The sequence below is a fragment of the Heterocephalus glaber genome, unplaced genomic scaffold, assembly GCF_053883595.1.
Source record: "Heterocephalus glaber isolate CG9 unplaced genomic scaffold, H.glaber_assembly_v1.0 deba00001613, whole genome shotgun sequence".
In the NCBI taxonomy this organism is placed as follows: domain Eukaryota; kingdom Metazoa; phylum Chordata; class Mammalia; order Rodentia; family Bathyergidae; genus Heterocephalus; species Heterocephalus glaber.
Window position 1 is genome coordinate 7,852,461 of NW_028258384.1, and position 21,003 is coordinate 7,873,463.

Consider the following 21,003-nt stretch of genomic DNA (forward strand, 5'->3'; position numbering starts at 1 on the left):
TAACCAAATTTCATCTAGACCAAGCTACAGGATGATCTCTTTCCTCCATTTCCATATTTTACCAGTCTGTTGTATCACATAAAGTCAACCTTCCACATTTATGATGTGGCAACCTTACCATTTGGCTGCCTCTCTACACAGATTCAGAAAATATTGCATACACCTTTCTGTTTGTAAACTTAATTTTTGACAAATACATAATCAGGACATAATAATTTTGAATTGGATTAAAATAGGGCATATTACTTTAAGAAGATATTTTATATTATGAATACAGAAAAGCACATAAAAATTGACTTTCTGAATTAGAACAGTATCAACACTTGCCCTCCAAAAAATAGAAAATATAGTTTAAGAAACATTCAGATGAAAATAAGAAAAATCTTAAAACTAAATGGGTAGATCTTAAATATATGGCAACATGAGAAAATGCAGGGATTAAGCTACATCTATGTGAGAGACAGGCTCTCAGGGTCCAGAGACTCTGTGCACCATGCATTCCCAGGAGGATATATAAATGCTTCAGGAGACACAGAATTGCCACCCTGACATTTACCATTAATACACAGTGACTCTGACAACACCTGCCATCTAACATAGATGCATGCACAGGGACTTTCTACTCATCCTACACATATTTTAAGTTGCTTAAAAATAAATAATTTTGCAAAATATAGTTAAATGTCTTGCATTAATTTGATAAAAAGCTTACAACTCTGCAATAGTTCTTAATCTAAACAGCTAATAGTGAACACTTACATTATATTATAACACACTCTGTATTCTATCTCATTAGGTGAAAATATCAAAAAATGAAGAGGAAGTCGGGGAGCGAAGTGCGGGGCCGGCCCCGGTCCCCTGCCAGGGCCCAGCCCAGGAGAACGAGGCGCCGGCGGCGGCCGCCTATGGAGTTCACTTGAGCCGCGCACAGGGGCAAAGGCAGGCGACCGCGAGCGGAGCGCGGGCTGGAGCCCAGCCAGCCTGGGCGCCCGCCCGCGAGCTCTGGACAGGAGGCGCCTGCGCAGCGCGCCGGCGGGATCGGCGCAGAAGACTCCGAGCGGCTCCGGAGGCAGCGACGGAGACGGCGGCGGGCCGGGATCAGGCGGGCCGGGATCAGGCGGCCCGCGGCGCTGCTGGACAGGCCTGACCCGCTGTCGGGGAGCCCGCGGTGGCCACCACTGAGAAGCCGCCGCCGCGCGCCCTCCTCCCTCCCCCTCACGCCCCCTCCTCTCCCTCCCTCCGCACGTGGTCTACTTTGTCCTGTGGCTGTGGCCGCTGCTCTCCGCCTCGCCCGCCGGCCTGGACGCCTCTCGTCAACCCCCGACGCCCTGGCCCGGCCCTGCGCGCAGGAGCCCGGGGAGGCAGCGGGCGAGCGCGTTACCCCCCAGGACCGGCACCGGGACCCGGCCGCGCTGGAGGTGTGCCGCGCGGGCTCCGCCGCCCCGGAGACTGCTGCCCGGTTCGGATCTGGTTCTCGTGGCTCAGCTTTCAGACTTTGGCGAGAGAGCAGCAGAGACGCGCGGACGGAGCCGGGTTGGAGTTGGGCGTTTTCTCTGCGTGAGCTTTTGGTGATTTCCCTCCCGGTCTCTTGACGATCAAGCGTCGGGAGCCCTGGACCCAAACCATGAACTGACAGCACCGCCGAACCCCTTGCGACCAGGCAAAGTATAATCAGTCAATATATTTTTCTTCAAACAAAAAAAAATATATGCAATAATGAGAATATAAAAACTGAAATCATGCTACATGCACAGTGCTCATGGATATAAGAATGCATGAAAGGACAGAGAGAGAAGGTTGAGGTGAGAGTCTGCTTTCTAGATGTTTTCTCTTCCGTTTATGTTTCATGATTTCACTCTCTGGAGAATCGCTGAAATCAGATTTCTCCCCTTCACCATCTACAAATGGAATGTTCTCTCTAACTACCAATGGGGCCATACCTCGACCACTGTTCATCCCTAATGGAATGCCAAACACTGTTGTGCCATGTGGAACTGAGAAGAACTTCACTAATGGAATAGTGAATGGCCATATGTCATCTCTTCCTGACAGCCCCTTTTCAGGCTACATCATTGCTGTCCATTGAAAAATGATGAGGACAGAGCTGTATTTCCTGTCATCACAGAAGAATCGGCCCAGCCTCTTTGGAATGCCATTGATTGTTCCATGTACTGTGCATACCCGGAAAAAAGATCTTTATGATGCAGTCTGGATTCAGGTATCTCAACTAGCCAGCCCACTCCCACCTCAGGAAGCTAGTAATCATGCTCAGGATTGTGATGACAGTATGGGCTATCAGTATCCATTTACTCTACGAGTTGTGCAGAAAGATGGGAACTCCTGTGATTGGTGCCCATGGTATAGATTTTGTAGAAGCTGTAAAATTGACTGTGGGGAAGACAGCGCTTTCATTGGAAATGCCTACATTGCTGTGGATTGGGACCCCCACGGCTCTTCACCTCCGCTATCAAACATCACAGGAAAGAGTTGTAGATGAACATGACAGTGTGGAGCAGAGTCGACGAGCGCAAGCTGAGCCTATCAACCTGGACAGCTGTCTCCGTGCTTTCACCAGTGAGGAAGAACTAGGGGAAAATGAGATGTACTACTTACTGTTCAAAGTGTAAGACTCACTGCTTGGCAACCAAGAAGCTGGATCTCTGGAGGCTTCCTCCTATCCTGATTATTCACCTTAAACGATTTCAGTTTGTAAATGGTCGATGGATAAAATCACAGAAAATTGTTAAATTTCCTCGTGAAAGTTTGGACCCTAGCGCTTTTTTGGTACCACCAGACCCAGCTCTCTGCTGGTGCAAACCACTCACACCCCAGGGGGACGACCTCTCTGAGCCAAGGGTTCCTGCGGGAGAGGTGAAGAGAGTGGATGCCCAGAGCTCCACAGGGGGTGAGGATGTGCTCCTGAGCAAGAGCCTATCTTCTCTCAGTGCAGACGTCACCGGGAGCCCAAAAGGTTCGCATTCTTCACCAAGAAAAAGTAGAGCGAGCTGTCCCTCCAACAAGAATAGAAGCCCTAACAGCAGCCCACGGACTTTGGGGAGGAGCAAAGGGAGGCTCCGGCTGCCTCAAATTGGCAGCAAAAATAAATTGTCAAGTAGTAAGGAGAATTTGGATGCCAGCAGAGAGAATGGGGCTGGGCACATCTGTGAACTGGGGGATACCTTGAGCCGAGGGCACTTTCTGGGAGGCAGCCAACCTGAGCTCATTACCCCCCAGGACAATGAGGTCACTGTGGCCAATGGATTGATCCTTTATGAGCATGAAGCCTGTGGCAATGGCTACAGCAACGGTCAGCTTGGACACCACAGTGAAGAAGACAGCACTGATGACCAAAGAGAAGATACTCATAGTAAACCTATTTATAATCTGTATGCAATTTCGAGCCATTCAGGAATTCTGGGTGGGGGCCATTACGTCACTTATGCCAAAAACCCCAACTGCAAGTGGTACTGTTACAAGGACAGCAGCTGTAAGGAACTTCACCCTGATGAAATTGACACCGACTCTGCCTACATTCTCTTCTATGAGCAGCAGGGGATAGACTATGCACAGTTTCTGCCAAAGATCGACGGCAAAAAGATGGCAGACACAAGCAGCATGGACGAAGACTTTGAGTCTGATTACAAAAAGTACTGTGTGTTACAGTGAAGCTGTCACTCTGGCTTCTAGGTAGGCTGGTGGTGAGGTAGCCGACCCCTTGTAGCTGACATTTGGCAAAAGCATTGCTGAAAAGCAGGCTAAATGTAGTTTTATCCTGTGACCCTGAAGCACAAAATAAAAATCCTAATTAAAATAGAATTAACATTAAGAGTAGTGATAACTTTTTTTTGAAGTCTCTCACAAGTTCTGAGAACTTGTAGGCAAATTCCACCATTAGCCTGTAAACAAAAGGGTCAGACACCAGCCACCTGGGACCAAGTAAGAATTAGACTGTGCTTGTCCAGATACGAACAAACTTGTAGTGAGCATAGAGTTTACCAGTAATCATAATAAAATACTAAAGATTTCCTTGGAGTCAAAGTAAAAAACAAGAAATTGTAGTGTTGTCTGGAGACGACATGATATGCTACCTCCTTTTTCCTGAAGTTTTATTCCATTATATTGATAAGATGGAGAAAGCAAGATCATGAAGGTGTGCAAATGTTTCTTGGGGCATGGACACAGATTTTTTTAGTTTATTTTTTTAATTGTTTGCCCTACTCTTGTTTGTCAGCCTTGCATTTTGTTTTTGTTGTGTTTGTGTTTGAGACACAACCTTCTTTGGTGGCAGAGGCATGTAGTAGTCAAATCTGAACGGGAGAATCTTAAAAACTATGTGCCTTCTACCCCGGGTCTTAGTTGAGAGGCCCAGTAGAAAGGACAAACATCCTGGGAAATCCAGCTGACATGGCCTCCTGATAGGGGCGTCTTGCTTTTAGGGTACTTCAAGTATCCTCAGAAATGTATCCCCCACATGTACACTGCTGAGTGTGGCAGGGAAGTTGCCAATATTTGCACCATCTTCCCATGCATCTGTTGCACAAAGAGCCTCTAGGGAGGTGAGTGGCATCAAAGCTAGATGGTGTTTCACATGAGTGGTTGTCTTTTTCTTTTCTTTGTTTTGCACTTTAAAAGAGAGAGAAAATACATACAAACAAACTTACTTGTATTTTAATGGCTCTAAGGGCTACAGATTAACTTGATTGGGATATGTACCCTCACCATACTAAATTTAAAAACAAAACACATCCCAGACATTTATAGTCATACAATTTTTTAAAATAAAATTGTTGGGTTTAGGAAGTAAACTCTGTTTTGTTTGCATGCACCCCCCCTTTTTTTCTTTCTTTTTCTTTTTGCACTAGTCACCAGAAGTTATGTTTCTTTGCTTCATTTTTCTCCTCAGATTATTCAACTGGAACAAAAGTGTAAATATTATTGATTTCAGACAGCATTTTTTTCTGTGTTGTTTTTTAATATATAGTCAAAGGAAATGTCTCATCTTTATTTTTGATCTTTTTAAAAAATCATTTAGACCCTAGAATTTGATTCTCATGTATTATCAGATTCTATTACCTTTTCTTTCCTCATAGGTAGTAAATACCAATGTAATTAAACATTTGTGATCTGATATCTGAAGCCAGTATACCTAGTTCTTTTCAGAGCATTTCAAAAGGTTGTCTTAAATGGCCACCAAAGTTGAAGTTCTTTTCAGAAGAATGTAATTGTGAGTAGGAAGTAGTGGCCTCATTGGTATAATGTAATAAAGTCAGACAAAATGCATACTTTATAGTTTTCAAGTTTTTCACTGTATAAAGTCTGTCCTTTCCTACCTGGACAAACCAATGAAAAAGTGGAAAATTTTAAATAATTTCCTTACAGATAATTTATTTAAGCAGGTAGCACAATCTACTAATATTGTTTGATCTGTATTTCTTATATGTGTTGTAATTAATTTTTTAAATTCATAAACTAGCAGAAAATTTATTAAATTAACTATTAACTAGATTCACCTTGTAAATTTCTGTATAAAACTTGTTGACAATGCACTGACTTTAGAAAGATGTTAATGTATATAAATAGAATGTAAATAAAATAGTGTTGCTGTACTGAAATATGAGCTGTATAAAGAAGTATTGGTAATTGTATATGGAGTGTACCTGTTATCTGTAACTATTATCCAAACAAATTAAGTACTGTGGATGCCCATGTGCTGTTTTTCCTCGTACAAATAAACAAAACATCAACTTCTAAAAAAAAAAAAAAAATGAAGAGACTTTGTAATAAAGTACAGTCAACATCCCACCAAAATTAAATCCCTTTCCCTTTTTAGGTCAAAATATCATAACATCATGATATTATGAAATTGTTCCTTTTCTTGGAAAAAGAAAAGATGAAAATGAAGGGAACAGAAAAATTCAGCTTTTCACAATAAAAAAATACCACTACCTTAAAAATAATTTAGAAAAATGTTGTAAAAGATGTTGCAGTTTTCCACTTCATTAACCAAGACTATGTCAATTCATAAATCTAAATAAATCTTTTTAAAATATGAGATTTAAAAAACTCATCTTTTTTTTTCTTTTTTTAAAATTAAATTCTCTTATTGGTACATCTTAGGAATACAACACGATTATATTTCTCATTGGGAATTGTACCTTTACATAATGCATCTTGGTTCTTATTTTTTCCCCATTCTTAGCCCTCCCTTCACCCCCTCCACCCTTCCCTATTTACAAAGACTTTATTTCCATTTTTTCCATTTCTCAGCATTTTTCCTTTACCTTCTTTCCTTTCCCCTTTCCCTCCCACTACCCCTACCCCTTTGGACCTTTTCTTCCTATTTTGTGTTATTGATTATTCATTCTACTCATTGGTACATTTTAGGTATACAATATAATGACATTCGACATTGGAAATTTGCACCCTTACATAGTCTCTCTTGGTTCTTATTTTTCACCTTTGCCCAGCCCTCCCATCAACCCCTCCAGTCCTCCCTATTTACAAAGATTTTGTTCCTATTTTTCCATTTTCTCATATTAATCCCATTCCCTTCTATCCTTTCCCCTAGCCCTCCCACTTCCTTCCCCTTTGCCCCTTTTCTTCCTATTTCACATTACCTATTATACATTTTAGTCCTTATTTACACTTTCAGTTTCTCACACCCGAGAAGCTATTCAGTATTTATTCATGTGTGTCCTATTCATTTCACTTAACAGTATTGCCTCAACGTGCATCCACTTAGCTATAAATATCTCTAATTTCTCATTTGTATGGCTGAGTAGTACTCCATATTATTAAAAAACCACATTTTCTTTATCCAGTCTCCAATTGATGGGCATTTGGGCTGTTTCCAAGTTTTAGCTATTACAAACTGTGCTGCTATGAACATGAGAGCACATATATCACTGTGGTATGATTCTTTTAATTCTTTGGGGAAGATCTCCAGCAGTGGAATAGCGAGGTCAAATGGGACTTCCAGTCCTAGTTCTTTGAGGTATCTCCATACTGATTTCCACAGTGGTTGCACCAGTCTACACTCGCACCAGCAGTGGAGCAGGGTTCCTCTTTCCCCACAGCCCTGCCAGCATTTGTTATTGATTGATTTCATGATAGCAGCCATTCTTTCTGGAGTGAAGTGGAATCTCAGCATTGTTTTCATTTGCATCTCTGGAATGACCAGTGATGTTGAACATTTTTTCATGTATTTATTTGCTATTTCTACTTCTTTGTCTGAGAAATGTCTGTTCATTTCAGATGCCCATTTTCGGATTGGGTCTTTAAATTTGGGAGATCTGATCTTTTTAAGTTCTATATAGATTTGAGATAGTAGACCTTTGTCTGAGGAAGAGCAGGTGAAGATTTTTTCCCACATTGTGGGTTGTCTCTTGACACTGCTGGTGGTTTCTCTTGCTGTGCAGAAGCCTTTTAATAAGAAGAGATCCCACTTGTTGATTGTTTGTGCTAGTTCACGGGCAACTGAGGTTTTGTTCATAAAATCTTTTCCTACACCAATGTCTTCAAGGGTTCTACCTAACCTCTGTTCCAACTGATTCAGAGTTTCTATTTTAATATTTAGATCTTTAATCCATTTTGATTTTAGTTTAGTGCATGGTGAAAGATATAGGTCTAGTTTTAATCTATGACAAGTTGGAGCCCATTTTTTCCAGCACCATTTAGTAAAGAGGCTATCTTTCCTCCAGTGAGGATGTTTGGCTCCTTTATTGAAGATGAGATGGCTGAGTGTGTCTGGCATTGTGTCTGCATCTTCTAATGTGTTCAAGTGGTCCTCAGTCTGTTTCTTTGCCAAAACCATGCAGTTTTTATCACAGTAGCTGTGTAGTAGAGTTGCAGATTGGGGATTGTGATACCCCCTGCCATGTCTCTGTTACCTAGAATTGCTTTTGCTATTCTAGATCTCTTCTGGTTCCAAATGAATTTTTGGATTGTTTTCTCAAGGTCCATAAAGTATGCTGCTTGGATCTCAATTGGAATTGCATTAAATCTATATAGCAGTTTTGGAAGTATGGCCATTTTCACTATATTAATCCTTCCTATCCAGGAGCAGGGGATGTCTGTCCATTTTCTGATATCATCTTCAATCTCTCTTTTCAGAGTGCCATAGTTTTCAGAGAAGAGGTCTTTGATTTCTTTCATTAGGTTGATTCCTAGGTATTTCAGTTTTTTGGGTGCTATGGTGAAAGGAATTATTTGCCCTATTTCTCTCTCAGTGAGCCTGTCATTTGCATAGAGGAAATCTACTGCTTTTTGTGTGTTGACCTTGTAACCAGCTACTTGACTGAATTTGGTTATTAAGTCTAGAAGACTTTTGGTGGAGTTCTTGGGGTCTTCTGTATAGAGTATCATGTCATCTGCAAATAATGACAGTTTGCCTTCTTCATTTCCTATCTTTATTCCTTTTATTTCTTCCTCTTGTCTAATTGCCGTGGCTAATGTTTCCAGAGCTATATTGAACAAGAGTGGTGATAGTGGACATCCTTGTCTTGTTCCTGATTTTAGTGTGAGGGATTTCAGTTTTTGACCATTTAGTATGATATTGGCTGTTGGTTTTTCATAGATGGCTTCTATCAGTTTGAGGTAGAGACCATCTATTCCAATTTTTTGTAGAATTTTTATCATAAATGCATGTTGGATTTTGTCAAATGCTTTTTCTGCATCTATGGAGAAAATCATATGGTTTTTGTCCTTGGCTCTATTGATATAGTGTATTACATTGATTGATTTGCATATATTGAACCATCCCTGCATCCCTGGGATGAATCCCACTTGATCAGGGTGTGTGATCTTCTTGATGATCTTCTGCATTCTGTTTGCCAGTATCTTATTAAGGATTTTTGCATCTATGTTCATTAGTGAGATTGGCCTATAGTTCTCCTTTTCAGTTGGGTCTTTCTCTGCTTTGGGGATCAAGGTGATGCTTGCTTCGAGGAATGAATTTGGGAGTATTGCTTCCCTTTCAATTTCATTGAAGAGTTTAAACAGTAGTGGCAGTAGTTCCTCTCTAAATGTCTTGGAGAATTCAGCAGTGAAGCCATCAGGGCCTGGGCTTCTCTTAGTTGGTATTTTTAAGTACATTTTCCATTTCATTGGTTGATATTGGGTTGTTCAGAATTTTTAGGTCTTCTTCGTTCAACTTTGGTAATTCATATGTATCTAGGAACCTGTCCATTTCTTCTGTGTTGTCCATCTTATTGGCGTATAGGTTCTGGAAGTAGGTATTGATGATCCTCTAGATTTCTGCTAGGTCTGTTGTGATTTCACCCTTTTCATTCCTAATTGCATGGATTTGGGCCTTTTCTTTTCTTTTTCTGACAAGGCTGGATAAGGGTTTATCAATTTTGTTGATTTTTTCAAAGAACCAACTCTTGGCTTCATTGATTTTTTGTTTCATTCTCTTAGTCTCCATTGCATTGATTTCTCCTCTGATCTTTATAGTTTCCTCCCTTGTATGCGCTCTGGGGTTGTCCTGATCTTCTTTTACTGGAAGCTTGAGGTTCAGCACCAGGTTGTTTAATTGGACTCATTCTGTTTTCCTAATATGCGTATTCACTGCTATGAATTTCCCTCGTAAGACTGCTTTCATTGTGTCCCATAGATTCTGATATGTTGTATTGTCATTGTCATTTAATTGAAGGAACTGTCTGATTTCTTCTTTAATTTCCTCTGTGACCCATTCGTTACTCAGAAGTGTGTTGTTCAATTTCCACGTGTTTGTGAAATTTTTCAAGTTTCTTTTGCTATGGATCTCCAATTTCATCGCACTATGGTCTTATAATATACAGGGGATAACTTCAATTCCTTTGCACTTCCTTAAACATGTTCTATGTGTGAGAATGTGGTCTATTTTTGAGAATGACCCATGTGCAGCTGAGAAGAATGTGTATTCTGATTTTGTGGGGTGGAAGATTCTGTAAACATCTGTTAAGTTCATTTGTTCAAGAGTTCGATTGAGTTCTAGTATTTCATTACTTATTTTTTGTCTTGTTGATCGATGTATTTGTGACAGTGGGGTGTTGAGGTCCCCCACTACAATTGTATTAGTGCATATATGACTTTTCATGTCTGTTAGTATTTGTTTTATATAGTTGGGCACCCTAGTGTTTGGTGCATAGATATTTATGATTGTCATCTCTTCCTCTTGGATTGTTCCCTTTACAAGGATGTAGTGTCCTTCTTCGTCTCTCTTAATCAGTGTTGGTTTGAAATCTACTTGATCTGCCAAGAGGATAGCTGCTCCTGCTTTTTTTCGGGTTCCTGTTGCATGCAGTATTGTTTTCCACCCTTTAACTTTCAGTCTATGAGTTTCCTTTTGAATTAAGTGCGTTTCTTGCATGGAGCGTATTGTTGGATTTTGCTTCTTGACCCATTCTGCCAGTCTATTTCTTTTGATTGGTGAATTGAGACCATTAACATTGATGGTTATAACTGAAACATATTGACTTGTCATTGCCATGACTTTTTCTTTTCGTTGGGTTCTCCCCATTTACATTTAATTTCTTGTCATGCCAGATGGGTTCATTCTGCTTTGCTTCCTGGGGTTGTGATCCTCAATGTCTGTTCCTAGGATATTGTGTAAAATTCTTTGGAGTGCTGGTTTGGTATTCATGAAGTTCCTAAGGTGCTCTTTGTCATGAAAGTATCTTATTTCTCCATCAAATTTGAAAGATAGTTTTGCAGGATATATCAATCTGGGTTGGAGGCTGTTTTCTTTTAGGGCTTGGAATATGTCACTCCAATTCTTCTTGCCTTGATGGTTTGTGTTGAGAAGTCTGCTGTGATTCTGATGGGCTTTCCTTTGTATGTGATTTGTTTCCTTTCTCTAACTGCTTGTAGAACTTTGTTCTTCTGTTGAGTTTCTGGAATCTTAACAATTATATGCCTATGTGTAGATGTTTTTTCATCAAGGCTATATGGTGTCCTATATGCCTCATTTATCTATGTGTCAAGCTCTTTTCCTCTGCTTGGGAAGTTTTCTGCCATTATTTCTGTGAAGAGTTTTTTATGCCATCTGCACTCTCTCCTGTTTCTTCATTGACTCCAATCAGTCTTATGTTATTCTTCTTTGCATCATCTAGCAGCTGCTGGATTGATTTCTCATGTTCCCTTATAATTTTGCAGCAATTTTTCTTTTCCTGGTCACTAAATGCAATGTTATCTTCTATATCTGAAATTCTGTCCTCACATTGGCTCATTCTGCTGAGCAGACTTTTGATGGAGCTTTTAATCTCCTGGAAATCTGTTTGCATCTGTTTTATGGATTCCATTTGTTTCCTATGCTGGGATTCCATCATGTTCCTGAGCTCCTCTCTGGATTTATTAGTCATGTCTTGCACTAGGGGCACAATTTCTCTTGTTATTGAGAAATTATTCCTGATTTCATTTTTTCCAGATCCCCTTTTGTTGCCAGTTCAGTGGGTCCAGGTGGTTGAGTATCATAGTGTTCCATCTCATTTCCCTTTGGGGTTGCTGTAGGAGATCTGGAAGTCTGGTTTTAAGACTTATTTACATGTTTTCTCATTTTTACTGTGGGGGGGGGCTGTTGGCACCTGCATGGATTACCTCCTCTGAGCTGGGAGAGATGGGACAGGTGCTGGGAGCAGTGGTAATGATGGTGGCCCAAACGCCCTTTCCTGTGGGCTGGGAGCAGTGGGAGGGAAGGTGGCCAGGAAGCCACTTCCTCTGAACCAGGAGCAGTGAGATGGCAGCTCAGAAGTCCCTACCTCTGGGCCGGGAGTGGTGGGAGGGATGGTGGCCCGGAAGCCCCATCCTCTGGGCCAGGAGTGGCGGTACAGAAGGTGGCTTCACTGCTGAATTTTACAAGACATTTAAAGAAGAACTAATGTCATTACTCTTTAAACTCATCAAGGAAATTGAAAGGGAAGCAATACTTCCAAACTCATTCCTGGAAACAAGTGTTACTTTGATTCCAAAACCAGGGAAAGACCCAACCCAAAAAGAGAACTACAGGCCCATCTCCCTAGTGAACATAGATGTGAAAATCCTCAACAAGATACTGGCAAACAGAATACAGAAGGTCATCAAGATCATACACCCTGACCAAGTCGGATTTACCCCAGGGATGCAAGGATGTTTCAACATTCATAAATCAATAAATGTAATACACCATATTAACAGAGTCAAGGACAAAAACCATATGATCATCTCAATAGATGCAGAAAAAGCATTTGACAAAATCCAGCACCCATTCGTGACAAAAACCCTACAGAAAATTGGAATATAAGGTCTTTATCTCAAGCTGATTAAGGCTATCTATGAAAAACCAACAGCCAACATCATACTAAAAGGTCAAAAACTGAAAACTTTCATGCTAAAATCAGGAACAAGACAAGGATGCCCACTATCACCACTCCCGTTCAATATAGTTCTGGAAACATTAGCCACAGCAATTAGAAAACAGAAAGAAATAAAAGGAATAAAGGTAGGAAAAGAAGAAGTTAAACTGTCATTATTTGCTGATGACATGATACTTTACATAGAAGACCCAAAATACTCTACCAAAAGATTTTTATCTTAATTGGCAGATTTAATAGAGTAGCTGGATACAAGGTCAACACTCAAAAAACAATAGCCTTCTTATACACAAATAACAGACTCACTGAAAGAAAAATTAGGGAAACAATTCTTTTTACAACTGCATCCAAAAAATGAAATATCTAGGAATCAATCTAACAAAGGAAGCAAAAGACCTCTACACTGAAAACTACAGCACTCTGATAAAAGAGATTGAAGAGGATACAAGAAAACGGAATGACATCCCTTGCTCCTGGGTAAGAAGAACCAATATAGTGAAAATGGCCATACTTCCAAAACTACTATATAGATTCAATGCAATGCCAATTGAAATTCCAACAATATACTTCACAGAACTAGAGAAAACAATCCAAAAATTCATTTGGAATCAGAAGAGACCTAGAATAGCTAAAGCAATTCTAAGCAACAGAGACATGGCTGGGGGTATCATAATCCCCAACTTGAAACTATACTACAAAGCTACTGTGATAAAATCAGCATGGTACTGGCAAAAGAACAGACCTGAAGATTGGTGGAATAGATTAGAAGATGCAGAAACAACTCCAGACATGCTCAGCCACCTCATCTTTGACAAAGGAGCCAACCACCATCATTGAAGGAAAGATAGCCTATTTAATAAATGGTGTTGGAAAAACTGGATGTCAACCTGCCAAAGATTAAAACTAGACCCATACCTATCACCATGCACTAAACTAAGATCAAAGTGAATTAAAGATCTAAATATTAATCCAGAAACACTAAACTTGCTGGAAGATAAGTTAGGTAGAACTCTTGAAGATATTGGCATAGGAAAAGACTTCATGAACAAAACCTCAGCAACATGGGAACTAGCAGAAAGAATCAGCAACTGGGATCTCATCTTATTAAAAAGCTTCTGCACTGCAAAAGAACCCAACAACAGAGCTAACAGACAACCTACAATCTGGGAAAAAAATTTTAGCAGCTGTACCTCAGACAAAGAACTACTATCTAGAATATATAAAGAATTGAAAAAAATCAGAGACTCAATTCAAAAATGGGCATCTTAAATGAACAGACATTTCTCAAAGAAGTAAAAGCAGCAAACAAATACATGAAAAAATGTTCAAAATCATTCGTCATTTGAGAGATGCAGATGAAAACAACCCTGAGATTCCACCTCACTCCAGAAAGAATGGCTGCTATCATGAAATCAACAAATAACAAATGCTGGCGGGGTTGTGGGGAGAAAGGAACCCTGCTCCATTGTTGGTGGGATTGCAGACTGCTGCAACCACTGTGGAAGTCAGTATGGAGATACCATGACCCAGGTCTTCCCCTGCTGGGTATCTTCCCAAAAGAATTAAAAGAATCATGCCACAGTGATATATGTGCACCCATGTTCATAGCGGCACAGTTTACACATTCTTCTCAGCTGCACATGGGTCATTCTCAAAAATAGACCACATACTCACACATAGAACATGTTTAAGGAAGTGCAAAGGAACTGAAGTTATCCCCTGTATATTATCAGACAACAGTGCGATGATATTGGAGATCCATAGCAAAAGAAACTTGAAAAATTTCACAAACATGTGGAAATTGAACAACACACTTCTGAGTAACCAATGGGTCATAGAGGAAATTAAAGAAGAAATCAGACAGTTCCTTCAATTAAATGACAATGACAATACAACATATCAGAATCTATGGGACACAATGAAAGCAGTCTTATGAGGGAAATTCATAGCAGTGAATACGCATATTAGGAAAACAGAAGGAGCCCAATTAAACAACCTGATGCTGAACCTCAAGCTTCTAGAAAAAGAAGAGCAGGACAAACCCAAAGCTCATACAAGGGAGGAAATTATAAAGATCAGAGGAGAAATCAATGCAATGGAGACTAAGAGAACAATGCAAAACATCAATGAGGCCAAGAGTTGATTCTTCGAAAGAATCAACAAAATTGACAAACCTTATCCAGCCTTGTCAGAAAAAGGAAAGAAAAGGCCCAAATCCATGCAATTAGGAATGAAAAGGGTGAAATTACAACAGACCCAGCAGAAATCCAGAGGATCATCAATACCTACTTCCAGAACCTATACGCCAATAAGATGGACAACACAGAAGAAATGGACAGATTCCTAGATACATATGAATTACCAAAGTTGAATGAAGAAGACCTAAAAATTCTGAACAACCCAATATCAACCAATGAAATGGAAAATGTAATTAAAAACTTATCAACTAAGAGAAGCCCGGGCCCTGATGGCTTCACTGCTGTATTCTCCAAGACATTTAGAGAGGAACTGCTGCCACTACTGTTTAAACTCTTCAACGAAATTGAAAGGGAAGTAATAAGTTTCTTTTTGAATTAGGTGTGATTCTTGTATACAGCACATTGTTGCATTTTACTTTTTAATCCATTCTTCCAGTCTATTTCTTTTGATTGGTGAATTGAGGCCATTAACATTGGGGGTTATAATTGATAGATATTGATTTATCCTTGTCATGCTGTTTTACTGTTGTTGGCTCTTTTATTTCTTACTTTTTCCCCCTTTCCTATTAGTGTCTTACCTTGCCTGGTGGCTTCCCTCTGTTGGGCCTCATGGAGTTGTGGCCTTCATTGCTTTTTTCTAGGATATTGTTTAGAATTGCTTGGAGTGCTGGTTTGGTGTTCATGAAATTTCTCAGGTGTTCTTTGTCATGGAAGTATCTAATTTCCCCATCAATTTTGAAAGATAATTTTGCAGGATACAAAAGTCTAGGTTGGAAGTTATTTTCTTTTAGGGCTTGAAATACTTCACTCCAGGCTGTCCTTGATTTGAGTGTTTGTGTTGAGAAGTCTGCTGTGATTCTGATGGGCTTTCGTTTGTAGGTGATTTGTTTCTTTTCTCTTAACTGCCTGTAGGATTTTGTACTTCTGTTGAGTTTCTGGAATCTTGAGTATTATATGTCTAGGTGTACATTTTTTTTTATCATGGCTCGTTGGAGTTCTATATGCCTCACTTATCTGTATGTCCAATTCTCTATCTCTGTCTGGGAAGTTTTCCACTATTATTTCTGTGAACAGTTTTTTTATGTCAATTGTGCTTTCTCCTGTTTTTTCATGGACTCCTATCAGTCTTATGTTATTCTTCTTTGCATCATCTAGCAGATGTGGATTGATTTCTCCTGGTCCTTTACTGTTTTTAAGAAATCTCTATTTTCATGGTCTCTAACCACGATTCTGTCTTCTATATCTGATATTCAAACTTCAGATTCCCTTAATCGGCTGTGGATACTTTCAATGGAGTTTTTGATCTCCTGAATATCTGTTTGAATCTGTTTCATGGATTCCATTTCATTCTTATGTTGGGCAATCATAGTTTCCATTTCTTTCTTTGCTGGGTATTCATGGCTTCCAGCATGTTTCTGAGCTCATCTATTTTTTTTATCTGTTTCTCTTCTAGGTCCTCTAATCATGTCTTTCACCCTGCTCACCATCTCTGTAGATATCTGGGAGATTATTTCTGCTTTGAATTTTTCTAGAGCCTCATTCATCTGTTTTGTTACTTCCTGTGCTATCAGTTCAGGGTATCCAGGAGGTTGGTTATGGGACTTTTCCCATCTCATTTCCCCCAGATTTACCCTTGGTGGGGTGGAAGTCTGAGTTTCTGCCTTGCTTAAGTGTCTTCTCACTTTTGTTTTTGGTACTGTCCTTGGTTTTACTCCTGGGTTGATAGTTAGAAATTGCTTATTGTAGGTATCTTTGTTGCTTGTAATTAGAACCCTTATGGAATGATTTCTTCTCAGAGGTGCTGTCTTCCAGATATAGCTGGTCTTTTAGTTTTGAGTCTCTAATGACTCTCAGGCTATCTCATTTTCCTTATACTAGGAAAGGTCATTGACTAGATCAATAACAACACCTTAGCCCAAATGATACAATCAGCAACACCACTGCATCAAGTACATCTTCGAAAATGACATTTTGTGGTAGTTATTAGTCTATCACCTTTAGCTGTGTGAATTAAATCAAGATTGAGGACCAACCCAACATATAGTGAATAAACTCTTCAATATAACAACTTTAGCCTTTGGGATGGGGAGTGAGAAGGAGTTGGGGAGGGAGGGACAGATGGGGAGAAGGATAGGGGAAGGTTAGCAGTGTGGCCAGAGGACACAGGTGAGAAGGAAAAAGAGAATAATAGGAAAATAAAGAAGAACTCTGAATGAGGACCAAAACAGGGACTAAAAGGGAAGATGAACAATGTGGGAGAGCAAGAGAGTGAGTGTAAGAGAGAAAGGAAAGAGAAAAGAAAGAAGAAAAGAAAAAGGAGAGAAAAAGAAATATTTGCAAAGAGTAGGAAAAAAATTAAAGATAATTGGAGCAAAAGAAAAGAAAAGGGAAAAAAACCAAACTAATAATACTAATTTTGGGAAGAAAAAAACCCAATGAAGATGTAGGGTCTCTTTCAGGGTATGTCTCTACTGTCACAATAGACAACGTGGGTAGCAGTGTGCAGCTATAAGTCAATGAGTCTCAGCAAGCTAGTCGCAGACCCATGAGATTCAGGCAGATTTCTGGCTGCAAGTCCCAAGTTGAGCTCCCTGTCCTCCTGTAGGGTTGAACTCTGCAGAGTTGTATTGCAGGTTTCAGCTGTCCTTCCCCTGAAGATAGACCCGGTCCTGATTGGAGGTGAAGATGACTCCAACTTACCCAGTACCGCAGTCTGGTGTTGCAGTGTCCTCTGCGTCTTTGTAGTGTGGAAGCAGGTGGCTGTACAGAGAAGAGGCCAGAGGAGTGGGGGGGTCATCCAGTGGATTGCTGCTGGGGCGCAGGCTGATTCGGTGTGTTCCGCATGACTCGTGACCTTGGTAGGGTGTCCGCAGACCTGCCTGTCTGCAGCAGGCTGATTCAGCATGTTCCACACGACTCACCACCTTGGTAGGGCATCCACAGACCTGCCTGTCTGCTGCAAAAGCTTTTTAATAAGATGAGATCCCAGTTGTTGATTCTTTGTACTATTTCCCATGCAGTTTGGATTTTGTTCATGAAGTCATTGCCTACCCCATGTCCTCAAGAGGTCCACCTCTTCTCTCTTCTAGCAGATTTAGTGTTTTTGTTTTAATATTTAGATCTTTGATCCAATTTGACTTTAGTTTAGTACATGGTAAGAGACATGGGTCTAGATTTAATCTTTGGCATGTAGAAAGCCAGTTTTTCCAGGACCACATATTAAAGAGGCTATCCTTCCTCCAGTGAACATGTTTGGCCCCTTTGTCAAAGATACGGTGGCTGAGTGTGTTTGGTGTTGGTTCCACCTCTTTTAGTCTATTCCATTGATCCTCAGGTCTGTTTTTTTTTTTTTTTTTTTTTTTTTTGCTAATACCATGCTGTTTTTATCACAGTGGTTCTGTAGTATAATTTCAAGTCAGGGATTGTAATCCCCCCTGACTTGCTTTTGTTGCTCAGAATTGTATTTGCTATTCTAGGTTTCTTCTGGTTCCAAATACATATTAGCAATGCTTTCTCTAGTTCTGTGTAGTATTTTAATGGTAATTTGATTGCAATTTCATTAAATCTGTATAACAATTTTGAAATTATGGCTATTTTCACGATGTTGGCTCTTCCTACCCAAGAAGAGAGGATATCTTTCCATCTTCTGGTATCCTCTTCAATCTCCTTTTTAAGAAGGGAAAGGAAAAATTATGAGAAAAGGAAAAAATGGAAACCAAGTCTTTGTAAATAGGAAAGGGTGGAGGGGGTGAAGGGAGGGCTGGAAATGGGGAAAAAATAAGAACCAAGATATATCATGTAAAGGTACAAGTTCCCAATGATAAGTGTAAACGTATTGTGTACCTAAAATGTACCAATAAAAAAATTTAAGGGAAAAAACCCTTGGAGTAAAACAATTCTCAGAAAAAAAAGAGTACTGCAATTTTCTATGTATATGTTTTTATTTCCTTTTTAAATTTTTTAAAAAAAAATTCTTACTTCCTTTTTTATTTCCTTTGTTGCACTTTCTCCCTGGCTCCCAGCTTACAGCATTAGAAAGGAGGCTTAAATCTATAGAGACATAGTGAGGGCAGCTGACTCCAAAGGCCTACAGGGAGAAATGCACCAATGAAATGGAGCAGTGGATGCTGAGAGATACAACAGCTGGTGATTGACTCCAGACCAAGGATCTGCCTTGTCCCCAGGAGAGGGTGCTTAGCCAGATGCCATTCAAGGGAGGGGCCAACTAAACTGGGGACTAGGAGCATCCCTGAATTGGCTTCATCTCAGTACTCCCACTAACTGGGCAAGGGACAACCACAGGTGACATCCAGATTGTTGACCTGAACATTACAAGCAGAGGACAGAATCAGCCTGAACTTCTGTGGAGTTCAAAGCACCAGAATTATCTCCTTGTCGTATTCCTACTGCAGGCTTGCTGGGATCAGACAGCATGGATCTGGGCTATGTCTGCCTCCTTTGTCTACCAGTGACAACAGAGACATGCTCTGAATTGGACAATACTACAAAATTGTTGTCCCTAGAAGATAGCCACACACTTGAAATCACAGAGAAATCTCTTTTTCTCTTTGCTTTTTCTTTTTTTTTCTTGTTTGGTTTTGTTTTTTCATAAGTGTGAACCTTGTTTTTAGTGTTTTGTTTTGTTCTTGCATTTGTTATTTTCCTTCTTTTTCCTTCCTGTCTTCACTAGTTTCCCAAAGCTTGGGTAATCTTCCTTCTTCCTTCAGCCTTGCTTCTAATTTCTTCATCTTCTTTTGTTTCTCTATTTTTCCCTCTTATCCCTTTTAAATTTTCTCTGTTGAGGGTAAAATCACTCTATGAGGGGATATTTATTGTATATAATTTTCTGATTTGTTTTAGATTTTGTTATGTAACTACAAATCTTGTACCTATAGTTAAAGGGGGGCAAACTAACAGTTACCACAGTGTGTCATTTTCTAGACTGTAGTTGATTCTTTTATTACTGATTGTAGTACTTTAGCCACTGTGATCAGTTGTTCCTCCTCGTATGCTAAAATCGACATTGTCTGGAGGGTCTTAAGCAATACCACAATCAAGTAGCAAAGAACTGGGTACTAGGTCAAATGGGCAGCAACATCTCATGCCTAATAAATTGAAGAGGTGAGAATCCTGGGACAGACTCAAAAGCCAAAAGCAAGCTACAACTAGAAAACATCAAGATACCTACCATAAGCAATTTATAAACATCAGTGCACAAAATAATTAAAAATAGAAAGTGAGAAAACACAGAAGCAAGGTGAAACCTCAGACATCATCTTGCCCAAGGCAAATCCAGTGGGCATTGAGGTGGAAGAAATTAAGAGCTGGGCCGGGGATTTACCTCAATGGTTCCACTGCCTGCTTTGCAAATGAAAGGACCTGAGTTTGATCCCTGGTACCAAAAAAAAAAAAAAAAAAGAAGAAGAAGAAGGAAATCAAGAGCTGCCTGACTGAACATTCTCAAATGGTAGCAGCGGAAGTAACAAAAAAGATAAATCAATTTTGAGGGAAAAAAATCCATCAGAAATAATTACACAGATAATTAAAGAGATGACCATCACAATGAAAGACATGGTTAGTGAATATATTGTAGATATAGATAAAACAATAGAGGCACTTAGGAAAGTGAAAGAAACCATGAATGCTCAACATAGTAAAGAAATGAGACCCATGAAATAAATTCAAACAGATATCCAGGAGATTAAAAGTTCTATTGAGACTAATGTGAGGACAGAATATCAGATCAAGAAGACAGGTTTGTGGTTAATGATCATCAAATGAAAGGCTTCTTTAAAATAGTAAGGGACCAGAAAAAAATCAATCCAACAACTTCTAGATGATGCAAAGAAAAATAACTCCAACTATCCATGATCAGAAAAAAACTATACTAATGCATATGAGTCAATAAATATCGATTCTTTCTCTTTACCATTTTTCAAATTAGGTTTGTTTACTAGAAGCTGCTAATGGTGACCATTTGTGCTTTTAAACTTTTACTCTTGATTGATGGACTCTAATTCATGACAGTTATATTTATGGGTGTTAAATTTTTCCCTCTTTGACCTGTGCATGTCTGTTTAATTTGGCTACTGAGTTCTTTTGACATAGTTACAAGTAATCTAATACTATTTTCCTTATTTATGATATGACAAGATATTCTACACTCATTTTGTACATTTCCTACCACAAATCTCAAATTTCTCCCAGTGATATTTCATTTTATAGGGAATTATTTCTGCAAGACCACATTTTAGGTGTGAGGATTGCTTCTTGTTTCTCTTTGGTCATTACTTCTCAATATTTTGAGTGAACCAAGGTAAGAATTTTTTATAAAGATAAAACACTTTATAAGTTCATATGTACTTAAAATTCAAATTTCAAACATCACATTTTAAGTTAACCTCTTGGAACTTACACCTGCATCTATTTACTCTAATGATGATCCCAGTTCTCAGTTACTGGGAATGTTGGAATAA

At 39.6% G+C, this 21,003-nt stretch overlaps 1 pseudogene; it reads left to right on the plus strand.

Annotated features, from left to right (window-relative positions):
- The first annotated feature begins 1,135 nt into the window (after positions 1 to 1,135).
- LOC101697465 (ubiquitin carboxyl-terminal hydrolase 32 pseudogene) lies at positions 1,136 to 5,988 on the plus strand (annotated as a pseudogene).
- Positions 5,989 to 21,003: the final 15,015 nt, after the last annotated feature.